Raw genomic sequence first — 23,875 nt, forward strand, 5'->3', positions numbered from 1 at the left:
TTTCTTCAAGTTGTTCAGCTGTTAAGCTCTTACAGGCAGTAAGACATACCATTTGACTTCATTCTTTTTTTTTCTCAAACACATTTCTACAAGTGATATTTGTTTTTTCATCCACAGTGGTACACATTTAGTGGCGGCAGTCATGGGACCACTAAAGAGGTATCTGTTTTTTAATTTCCCCATTTTCTTAATAGCTTAGTAATAAGAGTTTGAGGGATATAGCCCTGAAATACTTTTTATGTCAATTTTCTAAAATCAAATGAAAACCCTTTTAACTTGGGTTAGTCCCAGAAGATACAAAGATGGTTCCTAACAGCCAAGAATCCCTTCTACCGCTTTGATGTGAATTTTGTGTCTGTTTAATTTTGCAAGACAGGCCTATGAAAATATCTAATTACTGTTGCCAGCTGGTATTCGCTCCATGAAAGGATATTATTTTTCTATATTGATCTGTGATGGGGTTGTATATACCATGTATGAGCCCTCATCATGGATCATGTCTCATTTTGCTAAGCGTAGTATAAACCCACAAACAAAGCCAATTCCTGACTCAAAGAGCCAGTATTGTATCATTTCATTCTTCTGGAAAGATTTGCTGGTTCTTTTCCTTTTCCCAATCTAGTTGCTCTGCAGTTCTGTAGGAGAAAGAACATCCAATGTGACTATTTGTTGTTGTTTTTTTAGCCAAAAATCTGATTACTTCGTAATTCTCTTACATATTGGAAAAAAATTAGTTTGATCTGTCCCCAACTCTTCTTACTTTGTAAATAACAGCTCAGTTGTATGGACATAGAAACTTTCCATCTGTCCAATTTATACTGTGAAGGATCTTGTTTCAGTTTTGTCAAATACAGTCTCATATATTGCAAGGCTTTTTGTGCCCATTTTTCTCTCTTGTGAAGTGAAGGCTAATATCTGGGCTATTGTAAATGATGGAGAGTTTTGGAATTTCCCTTGAAAGTACTGGCTGTTTCCTTATATCTTCCTATATTTTCAACACACTGGAAATTCTAGAGGTTATTACTGCTCTTTGGAACAGGGATTTAGCAGAAATTCCAAATACCATCACTGCTTTGGAGTGTGGATGGGAGCCTGAGCAAACATGCCATGGAATACACCCAGGTGTTTCTAATACCTGCGGAAACCTTATGCTAACATTGTGCCGCATTTCCTTAGCAAAGCTAAAAGGAATGCAATTCCTTTGGTGACCCTCATCTCACACCTTTCAAGTTTCAAGTGCTGCTTTTATTTCTCTCGCAAATGGGACTTTGTCAAAGCCAAATTCTAGCCCTGCTTCCTGTGTTTGTGTAGGAGTATAACCTCCAAAGGCTGCACACATGAGACCAGTGACTAGGTGCATTTGGGTATGGTGGGTAAAGGGGAGGGGGAACTCATATCTATTTTGCTGGCAGATGATATAGAGCTGCTTGGATTGTGAGTAACTCATTTAAATGAGTAGATTTCCTACACTCTGCCCAAGTCTCTGTGCAGCCTGCCCCAGTTACTCCAACCTGTTACTCCATATTCCAGTCAGGCTGACAGTCATATACTCAGCCCTTGGCGAGAGGGAGAGGTTGGTTATTGTGCATGTGCCGCACAGCTGCGTAAGCTTCAAACATCCAAAGTCCTCAACACTACTACAAGGTACTGAGTGTCCTCAGGGACTTTAACAAGCAGGGAGGGTGCTCAGCACCTTCCAGGAGTTGCTCAGCACCTTGCAGGTATGAGTCCCAGGGAAGTAAACCTCCCCCCTCAGGTTTTGTGAAAATGTCCAGGGGAGTGGTACCTCTCTTCATCATGAAGCTGCTGAGGGGCTCTCACTGTGCAGACTGCCAAGGGTCAGTGTTTGAGCTGTGGTGTCATTTATTTGCATTACTGGGCTGCCCAGGAGACACTGTCACAGAGCAGGATCCCATTGTGCTAGGCGCTATACATAGAACAGAAAGCTGGTCCCTGCCCAAAAGCTTACATTCCAAGTATAAGACAAAAGGCAACACACTGTTACTGAGAGTTGGGGCATGCAGATAGGCACCAACTTCCCATCTAGCTGGGGCGTGCTCATCCCCCTGCTCTACTCCAAAGAGAAGCAAGAAAAGATAAAAATGTCGGGCCAGGAGAGTAACCACAGCAGCAGCATTGTGAATGGATACAAATGCAGACAAGATTGCATGTGTCAGGACTAGAAAAAAGTCTATTGCAGTAATCGAGTGCTTAGGCAAGAGGTGGCAGAGAGAATAGTCGTTTGTATGTCAGACGCAGACAGATAGTGATTGTGGTCACGGGTCTTGCATTCCGCGGCATAGGCTTGACAGGAGAAGAGCCCATGACACAAATATATCTTCTATGAATAAGCCACTAGCTGTAATTGTTTTGAAATATGTCTATACTGTGGCTCGTGTACAGCACGACCCTGGGAAGTGCTCAGCATTTAATATCAGGCACTGAAAGATCACAAATGAACGTCCCGATTACCTTGCCCTGTGAGAGGCAAGCCACACCATCGCCTCTACAATTTCAAGTTTTCCCTATCTACTTTGGCTAAGCCTGGAAGCAAAGATCCTGAGTGAACAGCACCAGCACAGCATTCTCCCTTCCCCCACCACACATACACACACGCGCGCGTGCGCACCCTTTTCTTCCCACACACACTATGTGCCGGAACCAACACTGGGCTGTTACAGGGAAATTGGGGGGAAGAGTGGAATATTGGGCACAAACTTGTGAGCCAACTCCCTGTAGGGAATCGGATCCAGTGGAACTGACTGCATCTTGATAAACTGTTCTGCACCCTTAGGTCTTTCCTTTGAGCAATGACACTTGTTGAGAAACCAGTGTCAGTGGAATGTGCAGCCCAAAAGGGCATTGGAATCCCCCAATCCTAAAAGCCTGGGAACTCTTAATTTGGCTTTCACCTTTGACAATGTTCATGTCCTTGAGTGTGGTTTGCTCTAGTGAGGGAACAGCTGAATTGCTTCAGAGGATCATATCTTTACCTTGACTCATACATATTATAAGAAAACAAAGTTGCCATTTTTGGACACGGTAAGGTAGTTACTGTAAATCAGATGTGTGAGATCATCCTCTGGAATGTAGTGAAGGATTTGCATTGGACCATCAGCCCGTCTAATGTGGCAACCTGCCTCTGGCAGTAACTGATGATTTATATGTTAGACTTAAAGGAAGGGAAAAGTTCCCCTTAATGCACTGTTCCTTATGCAAAGTGCAGTATTGACAAAGAGAATGGAGAATTCCTTCCACACTGCTATAGGTATGAGTTTAGATGAGATTTAATTAGGTGAAATCAAAGAGTTTCATTTCATTTGGAGAAAAATACAGATATTATAAATACATATTACAGTGATCGGAGACACTATTGTTAGTCTTGTAACTGGAAAGTTACAGGTTATCTTACATTTCCCCTTCACTTAGGGAAAATTTAAATTAAGATTTAAGCGTAAAATTGCCCATTTTTACAAGGATCCATGCACTCTCTCTAGGCAAAAATAATAGGAAACTTACAAACAGCCATGAAGGCACCAAAATTAATAGCGTATGGATGACATCAGCACCTTGTATATCTTTCTTAACAGACAGGAAATAAACTGCCCTGCATTTAAGATCACAGATCTGTTTGATGTTTCCTGTAATTTTTCCGGGGGTGGTTAAGAATAATACAGTTGGCCAAAACACAAGACATTTCCTTCCTACAGAAAATTCTGAGATTTCAAAATTTGGTCTATTCCTAAATCAGGATGAAATCTGAAATCTCCAATTTGAAATCTAATTTCCCCCCCCACAAAACATAAAATTCTAAAATATTTTGTTTTGACTTTATTAAAACCTTGTTGGAATAAGATCAAAACTTTTTGTTTTGATAAAAGTCAGAACAATAAAATCAAAATGGAGTGTTCTGACTTCTATGTTGTGTTATGTATATTAATTAATAGAAAAAGTTGAAATGAGATGACTATAGTCATGACTAATACAATTATTACTATGTACGGGGGGGAGGGGAATGGTGAATTTTGCTTCTTTTGAGGATGAAAACAACATCTCTGTGAACCCAACCCTGTACCACCTGAGATCCAAAATCCGGGACTGGAAAACAAATTCAATAGATGGCAAACATTAACTTTTTATTAGAACCGCAGTTAGTGTCTAAAGATGCCAGACAAGCTATCCCACAATATACCTTGAACCAAGCCCTAGAGAAGCTACAGCTCACAATGATGCTAAGAACCTTGGGATTTACTCCTAGAAGTCACAGGACGAGACACATGTCTACATACTACAGAATGAACGTGCTAGCTGGGTTAAGAGCAGATATAAAGCATGTCTGGAAATGCAGCGGAGACGGCCAAAGATGTGCTTGGAAAGCGCAGGTTTGCATGTATGGGTGCACAGACACATGTTTACTATGACATGTAGACATGGCCTAAGAGGACTTCTTTAATCAAGCATTGCTGCTTGATTGGCCAGCTGAATGGTATCCCCTTTGCTTCTCTTTAGTTTTGAAAACACTTTGTTGGCCCCTTCAGGGAGGAAGTAGCATTTAAACAAGAGGGATCCAGCCTACAAACTTGTAAATTCATAGAAGTTCATCATTAGGGTGTGGCAAACTAAGTTCTCTGAGGGTGTGTCTACACAGTTAAACTTGAAATAAAACATGCAATTTGCCCTTCAGAAATTGCATGTCTTATTTCAAATCTATTTCAAAATAGCTTATTTTGAAATTTGGTACATTTACACAGCACCAAATTTTGAACTAGCATGCTATTTTGAGCCAGCCCTTAACCATCATGCAATGAGATTTCCCAGGATGGCAAAATAGCATGCCTGTTATTTCAAAAAATATTTCAAAATAAAGGTGGATTTATTTTGATGTGGGGTAGCTATTTTGGGTTACCACCGGTATCCAGAAATAGCCATGTAGTGTAGATGTACCCTAAGACACTAAGCCCTGTACACTATAGCTAGAATTTCTCCATGCTTTCTGTCTCAGCCCAGCAAGCCTACTCAAAGAGGGGGTACTAAAGGATTTAAGAGCTCCTCTCTCTGGCTTGTGTGCACGTTGTCATGGTGATGAAAAAGCATGAACTCAGGCCATTCAGCAAATCAGAACTGCACTTGTGTCTTCTACAATAGATCTAAAGATCTGGGTTTGTTTTCCCTGTAGCCTCACTCTTCCCTTTCATCCCATAATTAGCATCAGTGTGTTTATCCTTTACAGAGCATGAAAGTGTTTCACAAGGAAATAGAGCTAGAGAGAGATGGAAAGCGATTGAGAGCAGAAGTGATGAGATTGAGGCCAAGTCTACACTAAAAAGGAAGGTGGAATCAAGATACACAACTCCATCTATGTTAATTACGGAGCTGGATTCAACATACCTTGACTCAAGTTTTGCTGCCATCCCCACAGTGGGAGGCCAACGATAGTAACTGCTCCTTTCAGACTCCTTGCAGGAGCAGGAGTACCAGCTTCTATCAGGGGCACCCTATGAGTTTGATTTAGCAGGTCTTAACTAGACCTGCTAAATCAAACTCTGGATGATTGATCATGTCAGTGTCTATCTTCCCCAGATTGTAAACCTGCAGCATTCAGTGAATCCGTACATCTGCAAGGGCAGGAGAGAGGGATCTGAGAGAAAGAAACCTTACTGAGAGGCAAAAACAGATCTGGGGTCTAGTGGGTTAGGACTGGGAATCAGGAAATCGATTCCTGGTCTTATCAGTGATCTCCTGTGTATCTTTGGGCAAAATCACCATGTGTCTGTGTTTCTCTTTTTTTTGGTTTGTCTTATTGAGATTGTTATTATTTTGGCTCAGGGTTTGTATCTTGCTGTGTGTTTGCAGAGCACCTTGTACAATAGAGCCAGGGTATAGGTGCTCCTGTAATACAGTTCATAATAATATTGATCTATAGTTCTGTCCTGTATTCCATATTCTTCCCAAACCTCAATGGACTTCAGTGGCAGATTAGGGTATGTAAGAAATTCATTATCAGGTCGTTGGTCTCATGCCGTGTTATAGGATTCAGTGCGGCTGTTACATATGCATGCAGGTTGGTTAGCGCCTGTTTTGCAAACCTTGCTGAGGATGAGCATTGCTTACTCCTGCAAATAGCCCCATTGGTTACAGAATTGGGCTCCTTGTTAACAGAGGTGAAGTGACATAGAGAAGGACGAGAGAGGGAAAACAAAAAGAGGCTCATACCAGCAGGATAGGAATTGTGCCAGGGCTGAGCTCTAAGCAGGTCAAGATTAAATCCCAGGATTGAGTATTGTACCTCTCATAATGGGACCTTTAAGTACATAGACATTCCCAAACTTTAGGAACCTGAATTCACCCAATGGATAAATATTTATATGGGCTATGAAATGTAAAGTGAGTCAGTTATCACTTTTGCTTTGGCATTTTGAATGTTTCTGTTGGGGAGAGAAGGGAAAGGAGAGTCTTATGGCTGTGAGCATTATTGGCTGAGCAGAGCTCTGCATACCAGTGTGATGGTTACTAATTCATGAACCACTCCAGATTTCTCTGAATATTTGTATTCTTTGTAAATGGCAGGTGAATAATTTGCATGTGCAACTTTCAGAATCCAGGAGGCTTGTGAATTCCTTGTAAGCTGTCTACTATTCAGCATTTGTGTTGTGTGACTGAGCTCCTACCTCACCTGAACAGTTCACCTCAGAATGGACAGTTCTAAAACAGAACATATGCCTCATGTCTAATTTGCAAATTCCTTCCATCAAAAGAGAAAGCACAAAACACCAAGAAGCTGTTTAGTCCAGAGCACGGGTCAGGGCCTTGATCTAATTTCAGTTGTTAGGTTTAACATGCAGGTGCTGGTGTTGGTGGCTTGACCTAAACAGGAGGTCAGACTAGTTGACCCGGTGATCACCACATAGGAAAAAAACAGCCATGAGAGTTTCTTCCTGTGGGATTTGGGGGAGTCAGTCTCAGTCAGTGGAATCCTATGCTCCTCGGGTATGGGACAAGGTAGTTCCCCATCCCAGGCAGGAAGGGGTTAAAGAGCTCCTCTGGGCACAGTCAGCCTGTGAAGCCTGTCACCAGGGATGGGAGGATCCTTGCTCAGTGCAGCATGGCAGTGTGAAGGAGCAGGACTGCAGCTCACAGTTCTCCCACCCCTGGAAGCAGGATTGCTTCCCAGAGAAACCACATGAAAGCCCTGGCCACCATTACTGGCCTTTTAGTGGTTTTAATGGGCAAGTGTCCATCACTGAAACCATAAGCACATTTGGCAGTAATACTAATCCTTATTACTGGTCACAGGAAAGGTTAGGGACTGAAAAGGCATGAGAAGGCAATGGGTTATCTGAAGAGTAACATTGTGTTCCTACTCTATGGGTATGTCTACACTACCCCCCTACTTCGAACTAGGGGGGTAATGTATGCATACCGAACTTGCTAATGAAGCCCGGGATTTGAATTTCCCGGGCTTCATTAGCATAAAGCCGGCGCCGCCATTTTTAAAAGCCGGCTAGTGCGAACCCCGTGCCGCGCGGCTACACGCGGCACGGACTAGATAGTTCGGATTAGGCTTCCTAATCCGAACTATCTGTACACCTCGTTCCACGTTCCACGAGGCGTACAGATAGTTCGGATTAGAAGCCTAATCCAAACTATCTAGTCCGTGCCGCGTGTAGCCGCGCGGCACGGGGTTCGCACTAGTTGGCTTTTAAAAATGGCGGCGCCGGCTTTATGCTAATGAAGCCCGGGAAATTCAAATCCCGGGCTTCATTAGCAAGTTCGGTATGCATACATTACCCCCCTAGTTCGAACCCCTTGTTAGAAAAAAGCCCGTGAAGTTCAACAAAGCAAAGCTATGCAAAAGTTTCATTAATGAAGATAAATCAGTCCCAGAAGGGATCCAGGGAAAAAGCTGTGACCAGACAGCCAACGCAGGATAAGGGACCAGCTGACAGTAGGCAGGGAAAGGGGGATCTCCAGTAAATCTAGGGCTAGGGCATCAGCCTCTGGAGCACAGAGGTGTGGGGTTGAGCCCTGGTCACCTGGAATTAGGCATCACAACCATCATTTTACACATTGGAAAACTGAGCTGGGAAGCAATTCATTTCAAGGTCATCCAGCAGGCCAAGGAGTAGAAACCAAGTCTCTGGGGGGCCCGAGCCAGGACACACTCCATTAGGATGCACTGCTTTCACAGCTGCTGAACGTTTCTGACAGTTTGTAATATAATTTGATTATATGTAGTGGAACTAGAGATAAATACTTTTGAATACTCAACCCTGAAAGAAAGGTTGGCTTTTAATATGAACTAATATAACTGGAGTAATTACAATTCTCATGATTTCATTGTGAATTTCAGGATATTTGGTATTTTTTCTTAAAGCTCCAGTGTTGGGAGTAAAAGCTTATTTAGGCCTGACAGAAGCCTGCAGTACATATTAAGATAACATTCTTCTGATAATGTTTAACAGAATAAGCATAAGTAAAACTGGGGATATATAAGAAATTGCAGAGTAATCATTTTCAGTGCAATGCATGTTCCAGAGTCATGATGTTTGTGAAAACGAGGTGAAGTAAGCGGTGAACTTTCACCACCTGTCTGACAGTGGAGCCTGCACGCCTCCTTTGTCAGATTTTACGGCTGTGTCTAGACTGCATCCCTTTTCCGTAAAAGGGATGCAGTCTAGACACAGCCCATAGGTGTAACTCCAGACAAAACTCTGGCTTCACAAACCGGATCTGACCAAACTGTGCCTCACACCAGGACACTAAAATGAGCCACGCTGACAGTGGAGAAATGAGCAGTGGTCACACCGTGGATCACGCTTGCGACACCAAATTGCTACCAGTTAGTTAGGAATCAATTTGGAGTTGGGAAATCCACCACAGAGGCTGTTGTCATTCATTTGTGGTGCTGGCGGACCAGGTGCCAGCTCATGCCAAGGCCCCACTGAACACCTATAAGTGCCTAGCTAGAAATAAGTATTTTTTACCAGTGTGTTAGCATCATCAAAATAGATATTATAGGTGAATTTGACAAGAAAGTTGTTAGTTTTAGACTTTATAAAATGCTTATAAGGTCCTGCTCTCACTGATCTCACTTATGATCTCACTTATGATCTCTCTAGCCCATGGTATAAAGTTATATTGAGTGTTTGCATTGTAAACCCCTGTCATTATATAAGAAAGAAAGGCTCTGATTAAGATAAAGTGCTTTACCTGCATCCAAGAATGGCCCACTGTGTAACATCAAAGGACAGAGACTTTTCTGATGGAAATCTAACTCCCCCCAGGAAGGAGAGACATACACAAGAACTCATCCTATCAGCTTTGAACTCTGGAAAGAAAAAGATAAACATTCCTGATAAGGAGAAACTGAATCTCTTTTATGATGTCTGGTCTCTTAGGGTAAGTCTACACTGCAAAGTTAATTCGAACTAACAGAGGTTAGTTCGAATTAACTTTCATAGGCGCTACACATACAAACCGCTAGTTTGAACTTAATTAGAACTAGCGGAGCGCTTAATTTGAACTAGGTAAACCTCATTCTACGAGGACTAGCACCTAGTTCGAATTAAGTCATTCGAATTAAGGGCTGTGTGGCCACTTAATTCGAACTAGTGGGAGGCTAGCCCTCCCCAGCTTGCCCTGGTGGCCACTCTGAGCACTACCAGGGAAACTCTTCTGCCCCCCTCCCGGCCCCAGAGCCCTTAAAGGGGCACTGTCTGGCTACAGTGCACGTGCCAGGTGCAAGCCTGCCAGCACCCAGCCAGCAGACCCTGCACCTGGCACAGCATGAGCAAGCCACCCGCTGCTACCCAGCCCTCTGCCTCTTCCCGGGACCAGGCTGGCAGCTCCCAGGAGCCTGCCCAGAGCCGCAAGAGGCAGGCGCCCGCCTGGTCTAGTACGGAGATCGTGGACCTCAACCACGATGTCCGCACTAGGCACAGGAAAGTGGCCGTCTAGGGCAGGATAGCTGCCAGCCTGGCCACCCAGGAGCAGGTTGCATAAAAATCAGGGTGGTCCAGTGAGACCCCCAACCCTGAGCCCTGAGCTTAGAACATAAGAATATAAGAATGACCGTACTGGGTCAGACCAAAGATCCATCTAGCCCAGTAGCCTGTCTGCCGACAGTGGCCAACAGTAGGTACCCTGGAGGGGATGGACTGAAGACAATGACCAAGCCATTTGTCTCGTGCCATCCATCTCCAGCCTTCCACAAACAGAGGCCAGGGACACCATTTCTACCCCATGGCTAATACCATTCCATAGACCCAACCTCCATGAATTTATCTAATTTCTCTTTAAACTCTGTTCTAGTTCTAGCCTTCACAGCCTCCTGCAGCAAGGAGTTCCACAGGTTGACTATTTGCTTTGTGAAGAAGAACTTTCTGTTATTAGTTTGAAGCCTGCTACCCATTCATTTCATTTGGTGTCCTCTAGTCCTTCTATTATGGGAACTAATGAAGAACTTTTCTTTATGCACCCTCTCCACACCACTCGTGCTGTTATAGACCTCTATCATATCCCCCCTCAGTGTCCTCTTTTCTAAGCTGAAAAGTCCCAGTCTCTTTAGCCTCTCTTCATATGGGACCTGTTCCAAACCCCTGATCATTTTAGTTGCCCTTTTCTGAACCTTTTCCAAGGCCAAAATATCTTTTCTGGGGAGAGAAGATCACATCTGTACACAGTACTGAAGTTATGGCTTACCATAGTTTGATACTTCCCCTCCTCCTTCTTCCCCTGGCTTCCCCCTTGTAGCTCCCTCCTCCCAGGTTTCCTCCTCCCCTCTCCCACCCTCTCTCTTTCCCTCTCCCACCTCCTTTTCCCAGTCTCCCCGAGTTTTGTTCAGAGTTTCTATTTTTGAACACACGTGTCCTTTATTTTGTACATCAGGAAGGGGGGCTAGGGAGGGGTAAGTGGAAGGAGGTGAGGGAGGAATGGGGTATGAGCCCCTGATGGGGAGGACTGGGTTGGCTCTGCAGGCTCCTTGGGGTGGAAGCTCTCCTGCAGCCCCCCAATTCACACCCACCCCCCGGATGGCAGCCTGCGGCAAGTGCAGCCGGGCTGATGGCCGAGTGCTGTGATGTGCCGAGTGTGGGCATTCAGGGCACTACAAGACAGGACTGCTTTGCTGCCCCTCATCGAGTTATAGAAGCGAGCAGGGAACCCCTGAGAACTGTCTGTCCGGGGTGGGGGTTGGGTCCCTTTAAGCATAGCCCTCGGCTAGCCTGAGACAGTAGCTCCACGCTTTAAGTCCTAATCTGATGCCCTGCCAGCACTGCTTCCGGCCAGCCTTAACCTTGGTTCAGGGTCCACTCAATGTGGACATGCTAGTTCGAATTAGCAAAATGCTAATTCGAACTAGTTTTTAGGTCTAGATGCACTAGTTCGAATTAGCTTAGTTCAAATTAACTAATTCGAATTAAGTTAGTTCGAATTAGTGCTGTAGTGTAGACATACCCTGAGATACAAGGATTCTTAAATGTAAACATTACGGCTACGGCTACACTGGCCACAATTTCCGGAAAAGCCATGCAAATCAGGTAAGTCAGGATAGGGAAATCCCCCGCTGGATTTAAATAAACATGGCCGCCGCTTTTTTTCCAGCTTGGGGAAAAGCCGGAAAAAAAGCGTCTAGACTGGCGCAATCCTCCGGAATAAAGCCCTTTTCCGGAGGATCTCTTATTCCTCCTTGAAAACTTTGCATGCCTATTCCGTCTTATGTGGCCAGTCTAGACGTAGCCACAGAGTGGGAAGTGACTGTCTAGAAAGAAGTACTGCAGAAAGGGATTTATGAGCTAAATATGAGCCAACAGTGTGACGCAGTTGCAAAAAAAGCAAACATGAGTCTAGGATGCATTAACAGGTGTGTTGTGAGCAAGAAACAAGAAGTCATTCTTCTGCACTACTCTGTGCTGATTAGGCCTCAGTTGGAGTATTGTGTTCAGCTCTGGGCACCACATTTCAAGAAAGATGTGGAGAAATTGGAGAAGGCCCAGAGAAGAGCAACAAGAATGGTTAAAGATCTAGAGAACATGACCTATGAAGGAAGATTGAAAGAACTGGGCTTCTTTAGTTTGGAAAGGAGAGGACTGAGAGGGGACATGATAGCGGTTTTCAAGTATCTAAAAGGGTGTCACAAGGAGAAGGGAGAAAAATTGTTCTTTCTGGCCTCTGAGGATAGAACAAGAAGCAATGGGTTTAAACTGCAGCAAGGGAGGTTTAGGTTGGACATTAGGAAAAACTTCCTAACTGTCAGGGTGGTTAAACACTTGAATAAGTTACCTAGGGAAGTTGTGGAATCTCCATCGCTGGAGATATTCAACAGTGGGTTAGATAAATGTTTATCAGGCATGGTCTAGACAGTACTGGGTCATGCCATGAGGGCAGGGGACTGGACTCGATGACCTCTCAAGGTCCCTTCCAGTCCTAGTATTCTATGATTCTGTGATTCTATGAAGAAAGACTGTTCTTGCTTATTTTAAAATAAATATTCTTCCCTGCATTTGGAAAACCCTCACTAGCCTTCCCATGTTTAACTTTACATTGTTTGAATCCCTTCATGCTACCAGAGGGTAAGCACACTGTCTGAATTAGCCCATTAGAATTTGTGTTTACAAAGGACTATTATTCTACTTCAACCTGGTTTCCTTCTTCAAAATAAAATCACAGAAAGTAAATATTGTGTATTACTCATCGTTGGCAGCAGAGCATGAAACTTAGCCCGTGCAATTCTCAGGGCAGGTTCTGAGTTAAAAAAAACAAACAGTGGCTATATTCTGACTTCCCATGACCTGGGACAAGTCAATTAAATGGATAAGCCATTTAGCCACAAGCCACATCAGTGCTCCACAATCTCAGTGTTCCAGGCAGAAGAGCGGGAGTGTGCAGGCTGCAGCCGGCTCCTCTCTGACCCAAGCCAGCTCTTCTGGCTGTTATAAGGAAGGGACAGCTAGGAGCCCATCTTTTCCCAACAATTTTCTTTGCATAGGAGAGGCAGGCGAGGGAAGTTCTTTGTACCATCTTGTAAAGCTGGATGGGGAAGATTTCCCAGAAGTAAAATGGTCACATTACTAATTTGCAACAGCTGTATGAAAAAGGGGGAAAGCTCTTGAAGAGCAACGATAACAGTGAACTAGAAGAGTCCAGTAATAAGTGTACCCCCGAGGAAAAGCCACACTATTAAGAATAACCATTGCATTGCAACTGATTTCAGTTCTTTTCCTTCCCTTACTAGACTCGGCCAACAAATCTTCTTTCTGGAGAAGGGCCCATTGGGTTAATTATTAAGGAGGCTTTGGCAAAATCACTAAGATCAATGGAAACTTACACAGATCTCAGGAAGAATGAATATTAAATTATCATTGATGAACAATCCTTGAATATGGATTAAGAGAGAGATTAGTGATGAAATAAGCTCAAAGCAGGGGAACAGAGTGCTCAGTTTGGGACACACTGGACTTACCAAAGATTTCGTGCTGGGGGTTGAAGCGGTCTCTGTGAATACCAATTGGAAGTTACCCACCCTGGCTGGGGCGGTGTTTCTAATTTTCCGTATGTTCATGTCATGGTCTGGGCAATGGGAGGTTAGCACTGGGTGATAGTCCCCTTTAAAGGGAGGTAGGACCAGCCCCGCCTGTGTCATAAGTACTCACCGCCTATGGAGATTGCACTAAGGAGAGCCATCTGGCAATGAACACATGGGCCTCAGAAGAGGGCTCAGAGAGCGAGCAGTCTGGGCTACAGAGCCACAAGGGGTAGGCAGGCTCCTGTGGAAGGCCCTGAGTCAAATTCTGTAAGAGATGGGGTACTCCAGGGGAGCCAGTGCTCTTAACGGGAGCAAGGAAAGGTACAAGTGATTGAGCCCAGGAAGGGAACCTGGGGGCCAGGAGCAGAGAAAAACACCAGGCACAGAACCCAGAAAGACACTGTAAGTGTACAGTAGCCTGGGGGCCAGCCAGAGGGCCAAGCGCTCTGTAGAGAAACAGAGGAAAGATTCAAAGGCTACGTCTATACTGCACTGCTATTTCAGGATACCAAAGTATCCCAATATAGCTGTCCTGCATCTTCACAGAAAGCCCGTTATTTCAGGATCACTATTCCAGCATCCCTGTAAACCTTATTCTACCAAGAGCAAGGGGCGTTTCAGAATAGCACTTTATTTCGGAATTTTGCACTGGATAGACAGCACCAAATGACAAAATAAGCTATTTCGAAACTTATTTCGAAGCTTATTTTGAGTTATGGTGCAGTGTAGACACACCGAAAGGGAGCCCAGAAAGGGGCTGAGAAGCCCATGACAAGTGGGAGAACCTGTGGTGCATTGGGACTTACTGGTGCTGCCCCAGAAGGGGTTACGTTTGTTTGTGGCATAGGGCAGGTTTGCACATACTGTGCTGCTGTGGTGAGTGAGATGAAGATGCTCTGTGCTGACAGGAGAGAGCACTCCTCTCCACAGTAAAAAATCCTCCTTGCCAGTGGGAGAAGGTATGCTGGTGGGAAACGCTTTTCCACTGACGTAGTGCTGAGCACACCAGTGCTTATGGTGACACGTATGTTGCTCAGAAGCAGACCCATTGACGGGGTGGAGGCCAAGGGGGCAATTGCCCAGGACTTAGATGATTCTAAAGGGCCTGGGGCTCTCAACCACCACTGCTGCTACTGCACAAGAAGTGATGATTGGAGCCACAGGCCCTTTAGAATTGCCACTGGAGCATCATGCAGCACACTCCAGAACCCTGCACCACGTACTCTGGCTGGCTTTGAGGGCCTATGGAGAGGTGGCATCCAGGCAGCTTTGGGGGCTGGTTGCCCCTGCCCCAGCCCTTCTGCGCTAGGCCCTGCTCCTTCTGGGAGTGCAGAGCTCCTGCCCACACACGTTTCCAAGGAGCCCAGTGATCCTTGTCAACTTCCCTGCTTAAGAGAACAGAATAGTCATACCCCTGAGTGACTTAAGTGTTGCCGGCATAAGTGGTAGTTGGGGCATAGCCTTAGCCAGAGGGTTAAGCCATATCTTCATCACTGACCTGTGTGGAATGCTGAGGAGACCCATCCTGGGGAAGGAAAGGGAGGCAGGGAGTGCTGGCAGTACTGTATTTAAGGGACACTATAGGATGGTCATAGCCTACGATGGAGTAATAAGCCAATATCTAACTCATGTGTTAGAAATGAGCTCTCCAAGTGTTCCCTGACTATAACCTTGTGTATACAGGCTACCAATAGGTAGCATAAAGGGTTTGAAAAGGTGGCTAATATGGGTATGCAGCACTGATTGTCCTGGATGCACTGAGAGCTGTAAGAAGCTGAAGCCCAAGGGTGCGATTTCTTAGGATGATGGGGTGCTAGGATTTCAGCACTTGTAGACACACTCAGCTTTGCTAAGAGAGGTAAAATGGTCAAAAGAGAAGATAATGACTGAGACGCACATCCCTGCATGTCTCACCCATCTGAAACTCATTATCATATAGAAATCACTCATCATTATATGCTAACGAGGTCTGTGCAAGAAGGGAAGTTCATGGAGAAGGTGAGGCACTTTTAGAAGGCACTTGGTGCCCCAATCTACATATGCTGCCTGGATGACACATCAGGTGCAGGCTGTTAACCATGACTCTCAACATGGGAATGGAGTTGACAACCACAAGAAAGAAAAAAGATGAAGGTCAGTCTCAGTAAGTGTAAATTTAACCTCGATTCAGACAGAATGCACATGTATTTTAACCTGATGTTTTAAATAAAATGGCTGCTTTCTACTACCCCTTTTGCCGTGCATGGCTGCTTGGTGTTAAAGGAAGGGTTGAGCCAACATACCATATGTCCTGCTTCATGAATTAGTGTGGGCAGCTCAGAGGGGAGAGGCATGGCTGTTTACTTGTGACTCCTTGGGTAATTGTGCTTTAGGCAAAGGATTCTCACAGGGTGCCAATGGGCACTTAACCAGGCCCTAGACTTGCCCTCAGACAGAGTGCCCAGTACCCAGGAGCTTGACAAGTATATACACAACTGAAAATGCCTTGAGCATCTAAAGGAGATGAGTGTGAGGATGCTGTAGGCCACCAAAACTATCAGTTTGGACAATGCGAGCTTCTGAAAATGCCAGCCAGAGCTTTAAGCGCAAAACACACAGGCTGGCTGCTTGACATGAACTGCTCATGACCTCTCCTGTGACTCCCTCCGTGCACCAATAAGCGTCCGTTCAAAGCTCAAACAAGAGCATTTGTTTGGACGTGGTGATTGTACTCTGGTCGTATTTCTAGCATCAAAGCTAAGCCGCTAACTGGAAATGGTTATTTGTATGGCTGATTACAGTCAGGCGTTTCTCTGAACACCGTTGGTCCTGCCTTTCATTGTGCAAATAAAACTCTCAGGCTTAGGTTATTCAACTTGACATTTGGGTAGGGCCCAACTATAAATTACAAGATAGCACCATTTCCGTTACATGCAAATGAGTTTCTTGGTTTCTTGTGGAAAGCATCATGATCCAATTTCATTTGTTTCCAAAGCCAGTCACAATAGCCTGTAAGTAGAGGAAGTTCTTGGCTCAGGAAGAAGCACATACTCCACTATGTAAACTACTCTGCTGAGGCGTAGGATTATTTTTCTTTACTTCCCAACCATGACTGGGAAGATTTTGGTGAAGAAATGAAGCTGTTTCCGAGATCTCCATGACATCTCATGCCCTGGCTAATTCCTTTTGAGTCCCTCAGAAGCTCAGCACCACTTCCCAAACAGATGCAATGTAAAGCAGTGGTGGACACTCTGTGGCCTGCGTACCTCCTATCTGTCCTCCTACCCCACGTGCCTCTCAGGTACTGGGACACTGCAGCCCCACACTTCCTATTCCTCCTTCTCCATCCCAGCACTTTCAGAGCACCATGAATCCACTGTTCATGGCTGTCCAACCTCTGGGACGGAGGGGGAGGAGCAGTGACAGAGCATGTATCAGTGCATTCCTGGTGCTCCAAAAGTCCTGGGAGGGAGGGGAGGAGTAGGAAGTGCAGGGCCCCAGAGGCATGTCAAGGAAGGGACCAGAGAGTGTGTATGCAGGCTGCAGGTAAAACCCCAGTGGGCTGCAGGGCACAAGTTGCCTACCATTGTGGCACACTGAGACAAAGGAGGTCCACTCATGCAGTTCACTCACTCATTTTGGTTGCCCATGGCTGATGTAAAGATTTAGGGTCAAATCCTATCTCCCCTCCACTGTGGTCATAGAGGTCCCTGGCTGCAATAGACTGGCTGCTGTGTTTCAGGGTGTCTGAGGATCAGTAGAAAGCTGTGACTGTGGCCAAAGGTTCTGAAACCCAAGCCTGTTATGGAGCTAAACAGCAGTTTCCTGAACCCCAGCAAGCGAGAGGGTTGGGGCTGGCCAAGTGGAGGACCACGATGTGGCTTGAAAAATCCACATCAGTGCAGATTCACTTTCTCCCCCATGAAAAGGTGGCCATGTAAGTACAAACCTGGGACTTGGGATGGTAGAAAACCTGTGATAGCTAGACCCATCTTCAGGCTAATGTGACTGCAAAGCAGTTCTGTTGCTACTCTGAGGCCTGGAGGAGGTTTCTTCCCTTCACCCCTGTTCCTTGTAGCTCCCTCCCTGTGCTTGCTGACTGTTCTGGCAGAGAAGATCTCGTTTATCACCTTCAAAGACCGTTCTTGAAAGAGTCCTTTGAAGAAAGACCATCCAGAAGGTTAGATTCCACCCCCAAAATGTTAATAGTAAGCCAGGTGGATTTCATTATGGGTTATAATGCAAAAAAAGTGTTTGTGAGCAAAAAAATGTTTTAATATGGGCAAAGGTTTTTCGGTGTGTTCAGTGGGCTTCAGTCAGTGTGGGCCTCAATTTACAAGCTCATGTGTTCAAAAATGGAAATGCCTCCCTCCCCCTACAAATCATGAGATTGGCTTACTAATGCCCTGAATCTATTTTTATTAAATCTCATGATTTTTAGTTTGCTTCAAGTGCTTCAGGTTTCTTTTTTCCCCCTCTGCCATCAAGGGGCCTAGAAACTTTTTCTTAAAGCTACAGCTCCTGAAATCATGGGGTTAGGTGGGACTCTCAACTTTCATTTAAAAACCCCCACCAAAACATGACAACAGCCTTTGGATCAGGAACTTAATTAAATAGATTGCAATTTAAAGATGCGAACCGGTAGTTTTGTGACACTTTAATCTAGCCAACCCGGGGAACACTAAGGTGGCTTTCAACTATTTCCCTCCTTTTGGTTCTGTGCCAAGCACAGCTGAGCAAAACAAAGGAGATGGCCTCCTGTTTCCTGACCTGAAGGAAGGCAGAAACAGGAGAAAAGTCACAGGCCTATACTAACACTAGCGGAATTCCTTACTGTAGGCATAGTGTAAGCTAACAGAAGGAGTTTTTCTGGCTGCATAAGAACACCACCTTCCTAGTGACATTAGATATGCTGACAAAAGCACTCTTCTGCATATGGCATCTATACTGGGGCTAAGTCTACACTATGAGTTTTCTCGGCAAAAAATATGCTAATGTGGGGCTCATTTGCATGAGTCTCGATCTCATTGCATATTTTCTGCAGTGCCCCAAAAAAAGTTTACCGATTTTGTGGAAAAAGGGCTTTTTGCACAAAAAGAAAACATCCATACTGCTTGTGTTTGCACAAAAACCCGTGTGCAAAAATGGTTTGGAAGAAAATATGCAAATGAGATCACAACTCATGCAAATGAGTTCCTCATTAGCATATTTTTAGCCAAGAAAACTCATAGTGTAGATGTAGCCTGTGCGTTTTGCTTGCATAATTAAATCAGGTTAGAGGGAATTGGGGGTTTTCTTCTTCACACATCTAACCAACATAGCTATGCTAGCGAAGCCTTGTAGTGTACAGGTTACAGTCCAAGCAATACATTAAAGGCCTAGGTTGAGCACTGTATTATTGGCAACAAAGGGTGCAGCAGGAAAACTGAGGAGAAGGAGGGCAGTGTAGAAGGCTTCTCTGACTGGGGACATTATTTCCAAGAAGATTTTGGGCAGGGGTGCATGCATAATCAATCAGGCAAAAGACTGAGTCATGAAACGTGAGTTATTTTTTTCACAGACTAATTGTGTAATCTACGGCAAGTCATTTCACTTTCTTATAATTCCATTTCCCAAAAAATAGAACTAATGTATTCATGCTCCCCAGCTTTCATAAAGGGCTTTGAGATGCATGGAAATAAAAGTTTCAGGCTTTATAATTCATTGCTATTTTTTTTGTATACATCTAAATTAGAGCATAAATTGAACAATAGAACACTTGTTTCCTGCGTCGGTATTTATGTAATCAGAATTAGGCTTGGAAACATGCCATAGTCAACACTGCCATAATTTTTATACTCCCTCTGCTCTCGGTATCTGATTTGGGATTTTCCCAAGCTGAAGATTTCTCTGTGTCTCTTCCTTTACGGAGGTGGATGTTGTTGGTTTTTGAGGAGAGAATAATAGTCTATGTTTCATAACCTCAGACCTGGCATAAAATGGGAACGCTTCCTTCTCTCAAATAGAATTCATTGTCCATGAGGTAGAACTCATTATATGAGGAAAAAAATTTCCCAGAGCTCCAATCACCCAAAACTCTGTATGCTTTTAAATCCCCTACATAAGGTGCAGCAATGACCTACCACCTCTGCAGGATGCTATATCTATAGCCTCCTACCTGACCCTTCTCAGATGCTACTCATGTTCAAAGAAGTAGGGAAGAAGCAGTCCCCTGTGGAACCATGGGCTAGCAGAATTGAACCTGGAATCTCTAAAGCTTAGTGCATAGGCTTCTATAGCTTGAGCTATAAAGCTAGCTGGTGCTTAGCTAAGGCTGTAGAGCAAACTCATTTTTATCTCCACTACATGGAACAGTGAATCACACCCACTAGGTGTGTGGGTTACATCTGTAAAGCGCCTTATGAACCCATGTAATACCAGGGGGAATCTGGCCTGCAGACTGTTATTCCCAAAGTAATTCTTTTGTTCTGGGTGTTCCAATGAAAGTTTAGAAGGGGGTGCTACCAAGAACTGTTGCTGGCTAGTGCCTTCAATGTGTGTTTGATCTCCTCATGCAGATTAAGGCAAATTTAGTGCTTAAAGGGCAATATTCAACTTGGTCAAAAGAGTGTGAGGAGTAGTGAAGGGATGAGACTGTATTGGGCAAGTGGAAAGCATCTGCCCCTCGATGACTCAGTATGGCCCATGCAGATTCTACAAAGCTACACAACCTGTGCGTTTCCTCCATTTTTACCAGCTCACTGCTGGTATTCTGAAAGGAGTATGCTCAGCATTTAGGCTAGGCTTGCTATTGTAGCTGCACCGGAAGAGCTTCACTGCCAAGTAGTCCTAGTGAAGAAGAATATTATATTGGCAAAAAGGGGCTGTGGTCAGTGAAGCTTATACTCGTTCCAGGACCAAAATCAGCTAATGCTGACATGAGGACATTTTTGCTGAGATAACTGAATCTACACTAAGGCTTTTGCCAGCTTAGAAATGTTGGAAAAACATCATTCCTCTAAGTGACTTTAGCATTTAGTGTAGACCTGGCTGTAATCTTACCGATGCTAAACGAGCTCACAAGCTAAACACCTATGATATATTCATAGGAGCACAAGTAATCCTACTTATGTTAGGGTAACTGTAGTAAAGTTAAGTACAATCAAAAACTTCTGATAAGCATCTGTACATTGAACAGCTGCCTTTGGTTAATACTTTTAGATGGTTTATTTTATGCCTGTGTTTATCAGCTATTAATCAGGGTGCATTTAGATTATGAAACATATCAGTTCTCTGCTGTATCCCCTTGTAAGTATTTACTTAAGGAATTAGTCTTCTTTATTGCAGGTAATGGACAATTAAGATCCCTTTACTAGGGTTCATTTAGAGGAGAATGGTAAATCAGCTCTCTGTTGCATAGTCCATTCCTATCCAGGGCCCAGAAATGTGAACTATTTTTCCATAGCTTCAGGGGTAGCCTAGTTAGTCTGTACAGGATAAACTTAAAAAACAACAGTCTGGTAGCACTTTAAAGACTAACAAAACATGTAGATGGTATCATGAGCTTGTACTGTGCCCACGAAAGCTCATGATACCATCTACATGTTTTGTAAGTCTTTAAAGTGATACCAGACTGTTTGTTGTTGTTTAAGTTTATTTTTCCATAGAGTGTATTGGGAGCTGAAGTCCCAAGCATAACTTAGAAAAAGCTATTCTTCTCAGAATGTCAACCCTATTAATGGCCTCAACCACAGTTCTTAATTAATGGAAGAAGGTCTAAGATGGAAAGAATAGTGGGGCCAAGGGCAAGCACATCACACGGAATCTGATTCCCACATGAGTTTGTGGCCTTCATCTTCTCCTGTGCTGTGGCAGCTGTGTGTCACCTGTGATGAGCACCTGCCTACAACAGTGCCTTCCCAGAAAGATCATTGCATTCACTGGGGAATTGCTGTGATCCATGCAAAGCCTTTGTAGCAGCTCTTATATGACAAGAGTTGCAACGGAGGGTCTCTGGTACTGCCTGTGCATTTCAGGCTACTTTTATTTGCGGCTGGACACCAGCTCAATTCAGCTCTGCTTCCAGTTTGGGAGGGGTGTGATGACGTAAAAGTGTGTGAAGTCACCTTTTCAACTCTCCCTACAAACCAGCACTCAGGGACAACTGTTTGAAGACATCTAAGCCCCTAACATTGCCTAAAAGAATTTTCAAAATCTCCCCGATGCCTATATCCCAGGGGACAGGCACAACACAAGAGTCCTAAGGGACCTAAAGATGAAGAGAGGTGCCTAGCTGGAATTTTGCAGCAGGCTAAATTCCTAACTCTCATTGAAACCAACAGAATTAGACATTTAGCCTGGTTGGGTGCATGTGAAAATCCCATGAGAAGTGTCATGCCCTCATAAATCTTCCCTTGAATGCTCCTGATGTCAACGGAAACACGCTTCTGAATTATATTAGCATAGCTGCGATCTGAATCAGATTCCTCTTGAGCTACCGGACTCTTTAAAAAGCAAACAAAATAGCTAGAGAGAACATAAGATTTTAGAAATTGGCGTTGTGACTCAGCCCACTTGACTAGTTTTAAGAGGCTATCTTGGGAATTATCCTTAGACGGAGAAAACTTTGGATTTCCAACATTGCAATGCAAAGCATTTTATCTTCAGTAAGATCATAAGAGTCAAGCACCTTGTTGATATTGGCCTGCAGGAGAGAGGACTTTGCCTTCCACGACATGTCAGGCAATCTAGCCACTGAGTCACATTTTTAAAAAAGAGAGCAAAAGCATAAAAGACTGTTTCTGAGATGTATCCCATGTGACTAAAAGAATTACCGGATTTCCACATAAGTGCAGTAGTAACAACTCACAAAGCAAAGTTCAGGAAGTTGAAAAGCTAAACTAATCCAATTTCAAATATCAAAACTGAGTCTGAAAAAACATCCGATACCTCAATTTCCCCAAATGTGGAGACATTTAGAACCTACTTTTTCTATTTGTACCTCTCTAGTAAAATCCCATTGTTATTGCTAATGAATGAAAATGTTACGTGCTTCCACATAGAATAACTTGTATGCTATGCTGTTCAGGTCTTCCTTATATAAGGAAAGCAATCAGAGCTCTTGGGGGCTGAGAGTGGGGAGGAGCAATGACTAGAGAATGAGAAACAGTAGCATAGTAGAGGGTAAATGGAGATTATCCTGTTTCTTTTGGAGTTATTTTAGGTGTTTATCTCCTTTTTACCACTGCACCTCTGGTCACAAATAATTGTAGTCTTATTCCCTCAAAAAACAGTATTAGAAAGCATCTGCTACTAATTGAGTATAGTCCTTCAATTCCTATGACTTCAAAAATACTTGGCAAGATTCTTGGGTAGGCTAACTGCAATTTTTCAAAGTCCAAAGACAAAATATTTCTAGCTACCTATATTTCTTGGGCTTTGGGGGTTTCTTATGCCTGCCTTTCCCATCATTCCTTGCCTCTCCCAACTGGTTGATTGAACTTGGCTTGAGAGAGGAGTCAGGCAGCCTTCTTGCCTATGCTCATATATTACAGGCTTTGGTAAGAATGTAACACTTTCATTCTAGCTTTTATCTCTTCTCATTATACAGGTTGAAGTTCTCTGGTCCTGCACTCTCTGGTCCGGCAACATCGATGGTCTGGCATGATTTTAGTTAGCTCGATGTCCACTTACAATGGGTGTGGCCAAGTGTCCCACAGCCCCATAAAGTTTGTGTTCAGCCACAAGTCCTGGCTCTCAGTGTTCTGTGCTGTTGTTATTTAGCTCTAATTTACCCCTAAATGTCTTCTAAGAGCCCAGTAAGCAGTGGAAGTGTGGGTGATGCTGCTAGACAATATAGACCTCCTGTGGTTGGGGAAATTCTCTGGTTTGGCACTGGACAAGTCCCGAGGATGCCAAACTGGAGAGGTTCAACCTGTACTAACAAACCCATCTAGCTATGTAGAAGCAACATTCACAGTGGCTTTGGTCACATATATTAGTGTAAATATAAAAGGGCATCAAAAAGTCAAACCCAAAATTCTACTTCAAGCTGACACATAAGCCTATACTCCAACACAGGGTTATGTATACCCCGGGGGACGGGGTGCTATGTAGAGATCCAGGGTGTATCTCAACTCATCTAGAAGTTTGCCTAGTTTTATAACAGGCTACATAAAAAGTACTCATGAACTTAGTGCAAGGTAAAATTCCATATAGAAAATGACTTGCTTATTTTGTCCAGGATGCTATAAATATTGTATGTATATTTCAGGGTAATTTCAAATTGATTTGTTTTAATTAAATGGTAAATTGGGAAAATAAGCATTTCTCATTAATAGTGTGCCGTGGCACTTTTGTATTTTCCTGTCTGATTTTTCAAACAAGTAGGTTTTA

General features: G+C 44.0%; 1 long non-coding RNA gene across 3 annotated transcripts in view; it reads left to right on the top strand.

The window, feature by feature from the left end:
- The window catches only part of LOC112546177 (uncharacterized), a 117,895-nt gene extending 94,626 nt beyond the window's left edge, over positions 1-23,269 (top strand). For 2 of the 3 annotated variants that reach the window (XR_012903951.1, XR_012903952.1), the window contains exon 4: positions 23,091-23,269. This is a non-coding gene — a long non-coding RNA (uncharacterized LOC112546177). Of the gene's footprint in view, positions 1-117; positions 160-23,090 lie in introns of all 3 variants that reach the window. The other variant, XR_012903950.1, reaches the window with a different exon arrangement.
- The last annotated feature ends 606 nt before the right edge of the window (positions 23,270-23,875 follow it).

Source organism: Pelodiscus sinensis, chromosome 5 (assembly GCF_049634645.1).
Source record: "Pelodiscus sinensis isolate JC-2024 chromosome 5, ASM4963464v1, whole genome shotgun sequence".
NCBI classification, from domain to species: Eukaryota; Metazoa; Chordata; order Testudines; family Trionychidae; genus Pelodiscus; species Pelodiscus sinensis.